Raw genomic sequence first — 12,769 nt, 5'->3', positions numbered from 1 at the left:
GACATTGATGCATTGTTGGTGGAGTTGTGAACGAATCCAACCATTTTGGAGAGTAGTTGGGAACTATGCTCAAAATGTTATCAAACTGTGCATACCCTTTGATCCAGCAGTGTTACTACTGGGCTTATATCCCAAAGAGATTATAAAGAAGGGAAAGGGACCTGTATGTGCACGAATGTTTGTGGCAGCCCTTTTTGTAGTGCTAAAAACTGGAAACTGAATGGATGTCCATCAGTTGGAGAATGGCTGAATAAATTGTGGTATATGAATATTATGGAATATTACTGTTCTGTAAGAAATGACCAACAGGATGATTTCAGAAAGGCCTGGAGAGACTTACACGAACTGATGCTGAGTGAAATGAGCAGGACCAGGAGATCATTATATACTTCAACAACAATACTAGATGATGACCAGTTCTGATGGACCAGGCCATCCTCAGCAATGAGATCAACCAAATCATTTCCAATGGAGCAGTAATGAACTGAACCAGCTATGCCCAGCAAAAGAACTCTGGGAGATGACTAAAAACCATTACATTAAATTCCTAATCCCTATATTTATGCCCACCTGCATTTTTTATTTCCTTCACAAGCTAATTGTACAATATTTCAGAGTCTGATTCTTTTTGTACAGCAAAATAACGTTTTGGTCATGTATACTTATTGTGTATCTAAGTTATATTTTAATATATTTAACTTCCACTGGTCATCCTGCCATCTAGGGGGGGGTGGGGTAAGAGGTGAAAAATTGGAACAAGAGGTTTGGCAATTGTTAATGCTGTAAAGTTACCCATGCATATATCCTGTAAATAAAAGGCTATTAAATAAAATAAAAAAAAAAAAAAAGGAATCCAAGTCAAGCTCAGTGGCCTAAATTTTCAGATTCTTTTTCTCTTCCTTTTTTGAAAACGAGGACATTTTCCCCTTCTCCATTCCTGTGGGAATGTTCCGTCCTTTACTATTTTTCTATGTCATTGACAGTAAATGAGCCGTCACATTTGCCAGGGTTTTTTCCCAGTACCCTCCAAAAATGTTGTTCATCTGGGTCAGGTAATTTGACTTCATCAAGGACAACAAGGAGTTCCTTTATAGTTTTCTTATGTGGGGTATCACTTCCTTGTTAGCCTTTTTTTGCTTAGTCATTCCCAGGGTGAAGGTCATTTTCAAATTTTTCAAATTTAAAAATTTTCAAAATTTTTATTATTCCATTAACTTTCTCCAAATATAGCTTAAAATACCTTTTTTGTTGTTGTCCTTGGTTTTCCTTACCAGTTAAAGCTTATTCTGAGCCTTAATGCTACGCAGTTTGTCTTTATAGGACATTAGCATGGTCCTCAATCACCTGCCCTTGCTTATATATTCTGCATTTCCCTGTATGTCTGAATCAATTTCTTCAAACACTCCTTTTCCCTTTTCATCTGAATTATTTCCCTTTGCTTCTTCAGAATTTCATTTTAGAACATCTTCCTTGCCTCCTGACTGGATTTTCTCTGTAGATTTTAATTCATGAAGTCCTCTTTAGCTTTCCTCTGAACTCTTTGAAATTTCCTTTCCTAAAATATAGACACATGTCAGATGAGAACTGAAATTTCTATCCCCAAATCTAGAATATAATCTTTACTTCCACTCAGGGTTCCTGTCACTTTCACTTAGTTATGTGCTAGTAAATTCTTAATAACTGTCTGGAGTAGGGAAGATGCAAAATACATTTAAAAATTTAATTTACATTATGTATATTTTCTCCATTTTTAATTTTAAGTCTAGGAAATCAACAAAACAAGTCAAGAAAATTTGTGTTGACTTCTGAAGTGTAACTGTTCATGTTGAAAATTTAAACCTCTATGTTTTAAATCTGTGAGTTTCAATTTAAACCTGTAGATTTGAGCTGACTCTTGCACACCTGTTTCTATCCCCAGAAATCATTCTCTCTTTGTTAGTGAAAAAAATTACCCGGAAAGAAGTTTTTTTTATTCTTTCTTTACAATTTAAAGGATGAAGTTATCACTAAGTCAATATCACATTATTAGCTGTTGTTCTTTTGTTGGAGAAGAAGATTCAGTTGCCAAGTGAGATCACACATCACTGCTATAGCATGCTTCTGGTACAGGCTTTGGGGGTATGTGTGTGGAGTCTGTGATCCCAGAGGGTTTATGATTCCCTATCATTGAAGGGAATAAGCATATGTATGAAATCAAAGATCTGAACATTCGAGATTAGTGAAATATTGAAGACGATTCTGATTTACAGACAAAACCTCATTGACACTTCTTCTTGTTAGGTTAAAATATAGTGACATTGCCATGAGTATCAACAACCATTTATTGAGGGTCTATGATAGTGATCTAGGGGTGAGTGGATTCCTATAAAATGGGTATAGAGAGAATATAGAATGAATAGCATATTATTCTCCCTCCAAAAACTTTATAATCTGCTGGATCCTACAGGCCATCACAATAAGAGAAGTGAAGAAAGGAGGAGACAGAATAAAAGAACTTAAACACTGAGATTAAATGCTATCAGTAAATATCAGTAAATACTGACAGTAAATGGTGTCTTCTCTGACTTTTATCTTCAATATCTCCTAAAGTGACTGTGCTGTTTCATAAAGCTGGGGATGACATTATCACCCTCTCCTGCTCAGCCACAGGCTTGTATTCTAGATCCATTCTGTTGCACTGGAAGAGGAACAGAGACATAATTGTGGCAGGAAAGGAGAGTTCCAGCAGCCCCCGCCCAATGATGATGGCACCTTCTACCAAAAAAGTCATCATCGAGCTACCACCAGGAAACTCGGGGGCCAATTATGATTGGTGTGGGGCACCATATTGGGCTAGGGAACCAAAAGTATATCCTGGTGAGTTCCTGGCTTGACTTTGCTGGTCTGAACCCCAAGAAGATAGGCAATGAAATATGGGTCATCCTTGCCTTTTCCCATAGCTTCTCTAAAAGAACCCATTGGAGTAGGTTCCCTATTCTACTTGGGAAGATTCTTACATATATTAATTGTCTTTTCCTTACATCACCTGATACCTGTAAAACCCCTTAAGAAGATGATGTGGGCTGTGACATTCAGCATTCTGGGGGCTGACATTCTGTGACATCCAGTGGAAGAAGACAAATTACAGGTGATGTTCCATCAAGGTCTTGAGCTTGGAAAGAATCCCATAACCTCAGAGTTCATGGATATCATCAAGGTCATCTTGTCCAAACTGTACCCGACTGAACAACTCTGTAAAAATTCTGGCAAGTAGGCAATCTGCCTTGAATTAATAATGAACAAAAATCTTCCTATCTCCTACAGAAGTTCATTTCTGCTTCAAACTCCCTAATTGTTATATATATATATATATATATATATATATATATATATATATATATATTTTCCCCTTCCATCAAACTAAATATTTCTCCTTCTCTGAACCCCTGGTGATTTCCATTCAAGGTTCCTGGTTCTTCTGTCTGGTGGCACATCTCGTCCCTCTTCCATGTAGCAGCCTTGGAAGGGCTTAAAGGCAACTATCAGGCTTTCTCCTGGCCAAATATTATCTTCTCCTCACTAAATCATAGAAATTTAAAAAGCTCTATAGACTACACTCATTTTTTAATCTAGTTTAATCTAGGATAAAAAATTATTATTTCAATATTCATAGTATAGTATCAGAATGCTCTCCTATGAAGAAAACTTACTCAATACTGCTACAGGTTCCAACATCCTTCTTAAAAATGTAACACTGACATAATCACTTCAGCTTGGGTCTGTCCAGGAAAGAGGACTTAGGTGCTTCACCTACTTTTACTGTGAATCACATCTTTCTTTCAATTTAGCTTAGACTTATCTTTCACTTATTACAGTCCTTATAGATCAAATTGAGCTTGCAATCCAGTTCCACTCTTGGATTTTTAACCCATAACTATTGCACAATCATTTCCTCATAATCTGATGTTAAGCTTGAGATTTAAATGGAAACAGTGGATTTAATTTAGTCAATTATATTTCATCTTATTAGCTCATGGTTTTCCTGTTTTGATCTTTCAAATCCGATTATCATTCACCATGGGAGTTCTCCTTTTCAGCTTTGTGTCACATGCCAGTTGATAAGGATGTAGTTAGTGACTTCATTCATTTCATTAAACAATGATGAAGATCATAGGTCAAAGATAAATGCTTGGAGCCTGGTCTAGAGTTAGCAGGGAGAACTTGCACCTATCCTTAGGAACCCATAGATCTGAGGAGACATAGTCTGTTTCCCCAGGCTCTGATGACCTGGGGAAGAGACAGACTGAGATGAAATGTGGTCCTGACTAGAGAAAGGATGTGTAAATCCCTCTAGATTTATCTTTTTGTGAGCTCAAATTCTGGGCTTAACCTTTTGTAACTTTAATTGTATTGCAGGTTATGGAATCCATGAAGTATCCCAATGGCAGGGAGTGGTTAGGTGAAGGGGCAGAGGGAAGTAGCTGATAAAGACTAAGAAATATAAAATATATTTCTATCCTTCAAGATATTATGACTTCTGGAACAAGACATAAAGGATTCTTTCTAGTGAAGAACAGCAAGCTGGGGAAGGAACTGGAACTTGGTTGTGAGTGTATGTGTAAATGCCAGATCCCTCATCCCTCTCCCTACCCTTGATGATCCTTAAGAATGGAAGTAGGGCATGGGTATAGAGAGATCCTGTCCTGTAGCTGTTTTCCCAAGGTCAGTCTTTGAGGAAAACTATTTGCCTACATATAAGAAATAGGGGGAACCTCATATTTCACCCTCAGACATTCAGATGGATATTCAGTAACATTAGAATATTCTTAGTGCTGGCCCAGGAAGCAAAGTCTAACTCCAGCTACTATTTGCCTACTCTTGCTGAATAGGAAAAGAGAAGTTTATTTGGAAGGAAAAACCCCTTGGTGGCAGGCAACATATTCTCTTCCCTAGCCTCAGTGGTTTCCCTTCTCTCTCCCAACTCAGAAGCTTGATTCATGCTATTCCCAGGGCCTCCATTCTTCCCCTTATCCAACTGCTGAGGGGCAAAAACCAGGAGTAGAAGACACTGGGTTTGGAGTTAGGGGTCTTGGGCCTTTAACAATAGTTGTGTGATCATTGACAAGTCACAATTGTCTGAGACTTAGGCAGTTTTCTAAAGCAAACTTTACATTCTGCTACGTTGTGTCTGTGTGAAAGGTTGCTTGCAAGTCTTTTCCCATCAAAGATTCACAGAGTCTTGTTTATATAATGATATGTGAGCATCACAGATTAGTGAACAACCAGATGGTTCAGTGGATAAAATACTGGGATTGAGCTCAGAACAAATCTTTTTCACGAGTTCAAATCTGGAGAGAGATTCTGGGAAGTCATTTAACTCTCTTTGCTTCAGTTTCCTAATCTGTAAAATGAGTTGGAGAATAAAATGGCAAATTACTCCATTATCCTTGCTGAGAAAACCTCAGATGGACTCTCAAAGAGACAGATACAGCTGAACAACAATTTTGGAGCCTCGGTATGAGTGCTATTTTCACAGAGGCAGATCAAAAACCATCCAATGCCTCTCATCTTGTATAATTCTTGTCTTGTCTTTTTTTTTAATACAGAAGTCGAAATTGACATTGGTCTTAATCAAAGAAGCATCTTTTGAATATTCACTATAAGGCAAGGCACTCTACTAAGTAATGGAAATACAATGAAAAAGGGATAATAATGTCTATCCTCAATCAGCTACCTTCTTTTTATTTTATTACAGCTTTTATTTACAGAACATGCACATGGGTAATTTTTTTAACATTGACCCTTGCAAAGCCTTCTGTTCCAAATTATCCCTTCTTTCCCCTACCCCTCCCTAGATGGCAGGTAGTCCAATACATGTTAAATATGTTAAAATATATTTAATTCCAATATATGTATACGTAGTTATACAGTTATCTTGAAGCAGCTTACCTTCTAATGAAGGAGACGATAACGTGAATAATTATATCCAAATCCAAACCCATAGAGAGAGAAACAACTTACCTTTCACTCAGTGTCTCAATACATACTCATGACCTCGTGAGTGTTATTATCTATTTTTTAATTGAGAATGTTGAGGCAAGATGAGGTCACCACAATCCTATCTTATGCTGAGCATTATCTCTGGCAGATCTCAAGAAGCTAGAAAAGTCTTCAAGGATGGTCCATTGTCCAAGGACCAGCCTAGCTAACCCTTGGAGAAGTTCTTTCACTAGCTTTTAGCCACAAGATAAATTTTACAGCCAGAACAACAATTACATACATTATAGAGAAGCTGTAATCAGTGTTGAAGGAGGGAAGTCCCTTACAGGTGAAATCACTAATCATTCAAGCTTTATAGTACAGTGAAATATTATTATTCAAGCTGTGAGTGTCTGCAGGTTTAAGTCTTAAGTGATATCTAGAAGAGGATGTTTTTCTTTTTTTTCTTTTCTTTTTAATTTATGGAACAAAATGAGCATTTCTACAATATAGGGCAATAAAAAGATGATTTTACATGACATTGTAAATCTACTATGTACAACTTGCCATTCCTTTCAAATATACAACAAAATTATCATGTAAATTTCTTGTTTTTCCTTCCCTCTCTCCAACTCTCACCTTAGAAATGGTCACCATTAAACACCAATAAATAAATAAATGTGTGTGTGTGTGTATGTAAAATTACTTTTTTTTTTTAATCAGTTTTTTCTATGAATGCAGATAGCAACTAACCCTAACCCTAAATGTTATGGATATTCTGATTTTAATAAAGGGGAAGTTTTACCAACACTAGAGAATATGGAGCCTGGGAGACTCATTAGCAGAGGAAGCATATGGTAATTATGGGGAACAGTAAAAAAAAAAAAAAGAAGTCAAGGGTCTGTCAGCAGACATTTGTGGGTCTCACCTTCCATTTATATCCTCATAGTCTCTGTGGAATCTGGGATGCCATTTTGTTTCCAAGGCAAAAATGGTTGCTGAGTCTGAGCTGTGGAACTCTTCTGTGTCCCACAGTCTGTGGTGAACTATCCGTCAGCCACAGAGACGATGGAGAAGTTAACAGTCATGTGTTTGGGGAGGGGTATTTTAGGAGCAGCCATGCCACAGGGTGTGAGTCAGTGTAAGATGGAAATCCCAAAGAGGAAGAAGGTTTCATCTGGGAAGTATGGAGGGAACCCATTTCTTTTCCTTACTCCCCAAATCTTTAGGTCATGATATGTCTAAAGTAAGTGGAACATTATGTTATTTACTCCTTTTGATGGTCCAATCAATGAGACAATGTGATGAACTAGCCTCCCTGCCTTGACGATACAGTTAGGTCTTTCAAAGGAGACCTCACTCTCAAGGACAAAATAAAATCAGGACTGATCTCCTCGTCCTGAGCAAAACACACATGGCTCATACATGGGGTTGAGGCAGAGTGGGGACAGCAAAATGGGGAAGTCCAAAACTGACTGCACAGTGGGTGAGAATGAAATAGGGAATATTGCATGGGTTAGTCTTTGGAAGGTTCAATGAATGTCTTAATGCTAGAAAATAACCCAAAAGGCTGGATGATATAGAGACAGTGCATACTGACAAGGCAGTTTCTCAAATGACTGTCTTCCTTGCTTTTATGTTGCTTGTCATCCTTGATATCAATTAGCACTGCTAATATGGCACTACTTCTTATGGCAAAAAGGTGAGAAATGGTACCTACTTGGTGTTAGCTATTGGGCAGAAACAAATACAGAAAACCAGAGGTATCCAAAATTGTAGACTGAGAAGCCCTTGAAGGCAAACACTATGTTTCTCTCTCTCTCTCTTTTAAGATATCCCTCTTTTTATTAAAGCATTTTATTTTCAAAACCTATGCATGAATAATTTTTCAACACTAATCCTTGCAAAACCTCCTTCCTCCCATCTTCTCTCCTACATGGCAGGTAATCCAATATATGTTAAACATATTAAAATATATGCTAAATCTAATATATGTTTACATATTTATACAATGATCTTTTGCACAAGAAAAATCAAATCAAAAAGGAAAAAAAATGAGAAAGAAGACAAAATGCAAGTGAACTACATCAAAAAGAATGAGAATGCGATGTCATGGTCCACAGTCAGTTCCCACAGTTCTTTCTCTGGTGTAGATGGCTCTTTCCATCACAAGATCATTGAAACTGGTCTCAATCATCTCATTGTTGGAAAGAGTCGCATCCATCAGAACTGATCATCATATAATCTTGTTGTTGAAGTGTATAATGATCTCCTGGTTCTGCTCATTTCACTCAGCATCAGTTCAGGTCTCTCCAGGCCTTTCTGAAATCGTCCTGCTGGTCTTTTCTTACAGAACAATAATATTCCATAACATACATAGACCATAACCTATTCAGCCATTCTCCAACTGATGGGCATCCACTCAGTTTCCAGTTTCTGGCCACTACAAAAAAAAGCTGCCATAAACACTTTTGTATATGTGGGCCCCTTTGCCTCCTTTAAGATCTCTTTGGGTTATAAGCCCACTAGAAACACTGCTGAATCAAAGGGTATGCACAGTTTGCTAACATTTTGAGCATAGTTCCAAATTATTCTCCAGAATGGTTGGATCCGTTAATAGTTCCACCAACAATGTATCAATGTCCCAGTTTCCCCATGTCCCCTCCAACATTGGTCATTATCTTTTCCTGTCATCTTAGCCAATCTGAGAAGTGTGTAGTGGTCTCTCAGAGTTGTCTTAATTTGAATTCCTCTGATCAATAGTGATTTAGAGCACCTTTAAAGAGTAGGTTTCTACTGTCTGATGGCACTAACTGTGAGTTTATTTCTCTTTCATTAGTTCTGACTATACTGACAGTTATAAGGGAATAATCCTCTGTTCAGACAACCATCTCCAGAAGTTGCAAAATACTCCAGAGGAAGGGAAATAAACTAAATAAACTAGAAATAACTAGACAAACTAGAGATAGCCAGTGAAGAGCTTTGAATGTCTATGCTATCCTAGAGATAATACAGTGTCATTGAAGTTTCTTAAGTTTAGTTGTGAGATAGTTTGGATTTTAAGATCATCATTTTGGCAGTTTTGGAGGATGGACTATGGAAAAGAGAGGCTGGATATGAAGAAACCATGTAGGTATCCATTTTAATAGAATTAGGGTTGCAGAGGTCACTAGGACACGTGCTAACACTTATCTGGATTATGAGTAAGTGGGAACAGAACATAGGAGTAAACTTGTAAATCTTGGGAGATCCCTTAGACCACCAAATTTCTGCCTTGGGGCTGCTTTGAGGTTCCTGCTCATCTTATGCTCACTCCCTTGCAGATATATGGATCTATGTGGGCCATGGGACTCCTGAAGAATGGTCACCTCGTGTATTTTAGCTGACCCAATTTTCTTCAGCTTTTGCCCAACTTTGCCTCCTTTAACATTCTTCAATAGTGTCCTAGTTTTGCCTTGCCCCCAGGATTGTATATTCCTGCGCAGTGTGTCATCTAGCTTCCAAATGCCAGTGTGAACACAATTCCTGGACACTCAGACTTAATACAGACCCGGACAAACTGTCCCAATTGTTCTCTTAGTGGCTGCTGAGGTTCTGAGACAAGTCAGTTTTTGAAAAATCTGAGAATTCACAATGTCAGAGACTCAGAAGAGAGAACAATGGGCAGATGCCTAGAGTTTTTTTTACAGGAAAAATAGCCCCATTTCCAAGCATTTTCAATCTTTTCTTCCATTTATTAGTCCAGTGGTCTATGTGGTGTCTGGAACGGTGCCCATATTTCAAGTTAGAAAAAGTTGAGGTAGAGGTGTAGGGTTCCACCATGTCCCACAATCCATGATCATCCAAATGCCAGTCAAAGTTAGAGAAGTAAAATGTCATGTGCCTGTAGGTGACTGGGGGCAATCCAGGCTATAGGGTGGAAGCCAGTTTCAGAGGGAATCCCCAAGGAGGAAGAACCATCCAGTAAGACCAAGGAGAAAATTCAATGTTGTCCAAGTCTTTAGGTCATGTTCTTCCACCAAAATAATTCTCAATTCCTCATATTCACTCATTCAGTGTATCCAATCCATCACCAAATCTTGCAATTTCTACCTTCACAATATCTCTCATATAGATCCCTTTCTCTTTACTTACACAGACACCAGCTCTTTTCACCACACGCTTGGACTATTACAATAACTGTTTTATTGGTGTTTCAGAAATTTCTAAATTTCTCTTCACTCTAATCCATTCTCTGCTCAGTTCTTAAAGTGATTTTCCTAAAGTACACATTTGATCACCATACCTCCTTACTCGATAAATTTCAGTGGCTCCCTATTACTTCTAGGATTGGATGCAAATTATTCTTTGGCATTCAAAGCCATTCCCAATCTGGTCCCTTCTTACCTAAGTTCCTTCCAGGTTCTTTACAAATCAATTACCTTTTTCTAATTCTATTTTATACCACAGTAGTACATCTTTAGGAACTGAATAAATGCATATTGAAAGAACAGCTGAAGTTAAAATTTATCATCTGTTTGACCTGTGATAGCCCAACATATTAATCAGTATGATAGCATGGCTTTCTAATTTTGATGCCTTGAAGGCTTGTGTCAATTACATTTTTTAATCAATGACTTGGATGATATAATTATCAGATCTGCAGATGGCATGAGATATTTTGGATTCTATGGTCACGGTCCAAAATGGTCTTAATAGACTAAAATGTGAGATAAATACAATGGAATAAATTTGAGTGGTGATAAATGTAAAATTATTTATTTCAGTTCAAGAAATTTGGTGGTCTTATTTTTTGATATTCTCATGATAGGAATGATCATGTGGCCATAGAGAAAGTGGGAACAGCAGCAAGAGTCAACCAACTAGCCACCACTACCATTGGATAGATTGCATGTCTGTGGTCCTTGAGTGATCATCTGGCATGTCCTTTTCATTACTTTCCCGATAACAAATTCTTCCACCCATTTGCTTTCAGGCACTCATGTCTATGTTAATAGACAATCCTATCATTGGAGCAGAAGAAAAATGGGAGGAGATGAAGCTTGTAATGTTCTTCTCTAAAATGTGATGTTCTCTGGGAACAGGTTTCTTGGGAGGCTTCTGGAGGCAGCCTTCCTTTCAGTTCTGTGTAAATATCACCTCAAATGCAGCCAGGACTTAAAGGCCAAATCCTTTATTTTCTCTTTCCTTCACCTGGGGGTCGGCTAGTTTTCTGGAGGCCTTCTGGATCTTGAGTTCAGTGTTCTCTACAGGACAGCCTGCCACCACTTCTCTGTCTTCCTTCGTTCTGCCTGACTGCCATCTCTGACTTGTGAATCTCCTGTACTGAATCCTGACTTTTGAATCTCCCGAAGTGCATCCTGGTTGAGGCTCCTAGCTTAGATATGCTCTCTTAAAGGTGTGAACTCTAATAAGTACTAAGTACATCTAGAAAACTGTTAAGCACCCTGCTAAACAACCATTGTCTCTATCAATTCCACTGACTTAGCACCTTGTAAGGATTCTAACAGAAGCTGGCTCAGTTCTTCTGGCTCTGGAGAGCCTGCATCAATATCATTTGATTAAATGTAAACATATATGATTCTTTGCATGAGTTATTAAATGTTCCACCTCCACTTTGCAGTGCATTATGAAAAGAAGCCTGAGAAATAAGGAAAGAATATTATTTTTTAAATCTGATCCTCTTAAGCTAATTAGTCAGAGTGGGAAGAAGGGTGTGAGTGTGTGTGTGTGTGTGTGTGTGTGTGTAGTCCAAGTTAGATGTCCAGAGAAATGATTGGTTAGGAAGGACGTGTTCTCAATGCACTGAAAAAGAGGGACACATTCCTATCACAATTTGAATGTCATTAAGAGGCTGCTCCCATGAAACTCAGGTTACTCAATAAAGAACTTAGGTGAAACTCCATCCTTATCTCCCCCTTTACAAGCCCCCATCTTCTTCCAAGAACCAGCTTTTGATCATCTTCTCTATGAAGTCTTCTTTATCCTCCCTTCTAGTTGTAAACATCTTTATATTACCATTATTTTTTTTTCTGTATTTTTGACCTCAACAATTATGTAAAACCCTTGAAAGGAGGAATGATCTCATTTTCTGTCTGAATTCTCAAAGGAGAGTGCAAGGCCTTGGCCATCACTGGTATTTAACAAATGTTTATTGAAATGGGGTTGAGCTATTGGCATTTGTGTCCAGGAAGAGAGGGTGAAAGGCAATTGTAAAGAAGGGGACTAGAAATCCAAGGGGAAATTGATAGCAAACGTTTCACTTCCAGAGTCACTTGAACTGAGGCGAATGATCTCCAGGGATGAACCCCAAACTACCTTATCAAAGATCAGAGGCCACTGGGGCTCAACCACAGAGGTGAGGTGGAATGGGACACCCTACGAAAGGAGTGAGGCTACAGATGGCAAACATGATTCAATTTTTGAAATGAATCCGGGGAGCTAGAAGTAGCTTTCAAAGAAATATTTATCTGTAAGGCGATTACCTAGAACTTCTGATGCTTTCAGCTTAAGTCCCTGAAGCGCCAATTGTTTGGCCATCAGGGGTTCCATGAAGGCAGATTCTTTGCCTCTCCTCTTATGACAAAAGACCACCGAGGATAGGCACTATGTTTCCCCATTGGAACAGTGATACCCTGAGAACAGGACTATCTCTCTCACTTGACTGGGCACTAAGGCCATGAAAGTGGATCTTGTGATCAGAAACAATAATAATAACAATTTAGATAGACTTTAAGGTTTGAAAATCATTTTACACATATCAACCCATTTTAACAACAGTTTGTGAGGTAGGTGCAATTATTATCCACAT

The sequence above is a fragment of the Sarcophilus harrisii genome, chromosome 2 (genome assembly GCF_902635505.1).
Source record: "Sarcophilus harrisii chromosome 2, mSarHar1.11, whole genome shotgun sequence".
Taxonomy (NCBI): Eukaryota; Metazoa; Chordata; class Mammalia; order Dasyuromorphia; family Dasyuridae; genus Sarcophilus; species Sarcophilus harrisii.
The sequence above is the reverse complement of the archived record's forward strand: the minus strand, read 5'-3'. Positions refer to the sequence as shown.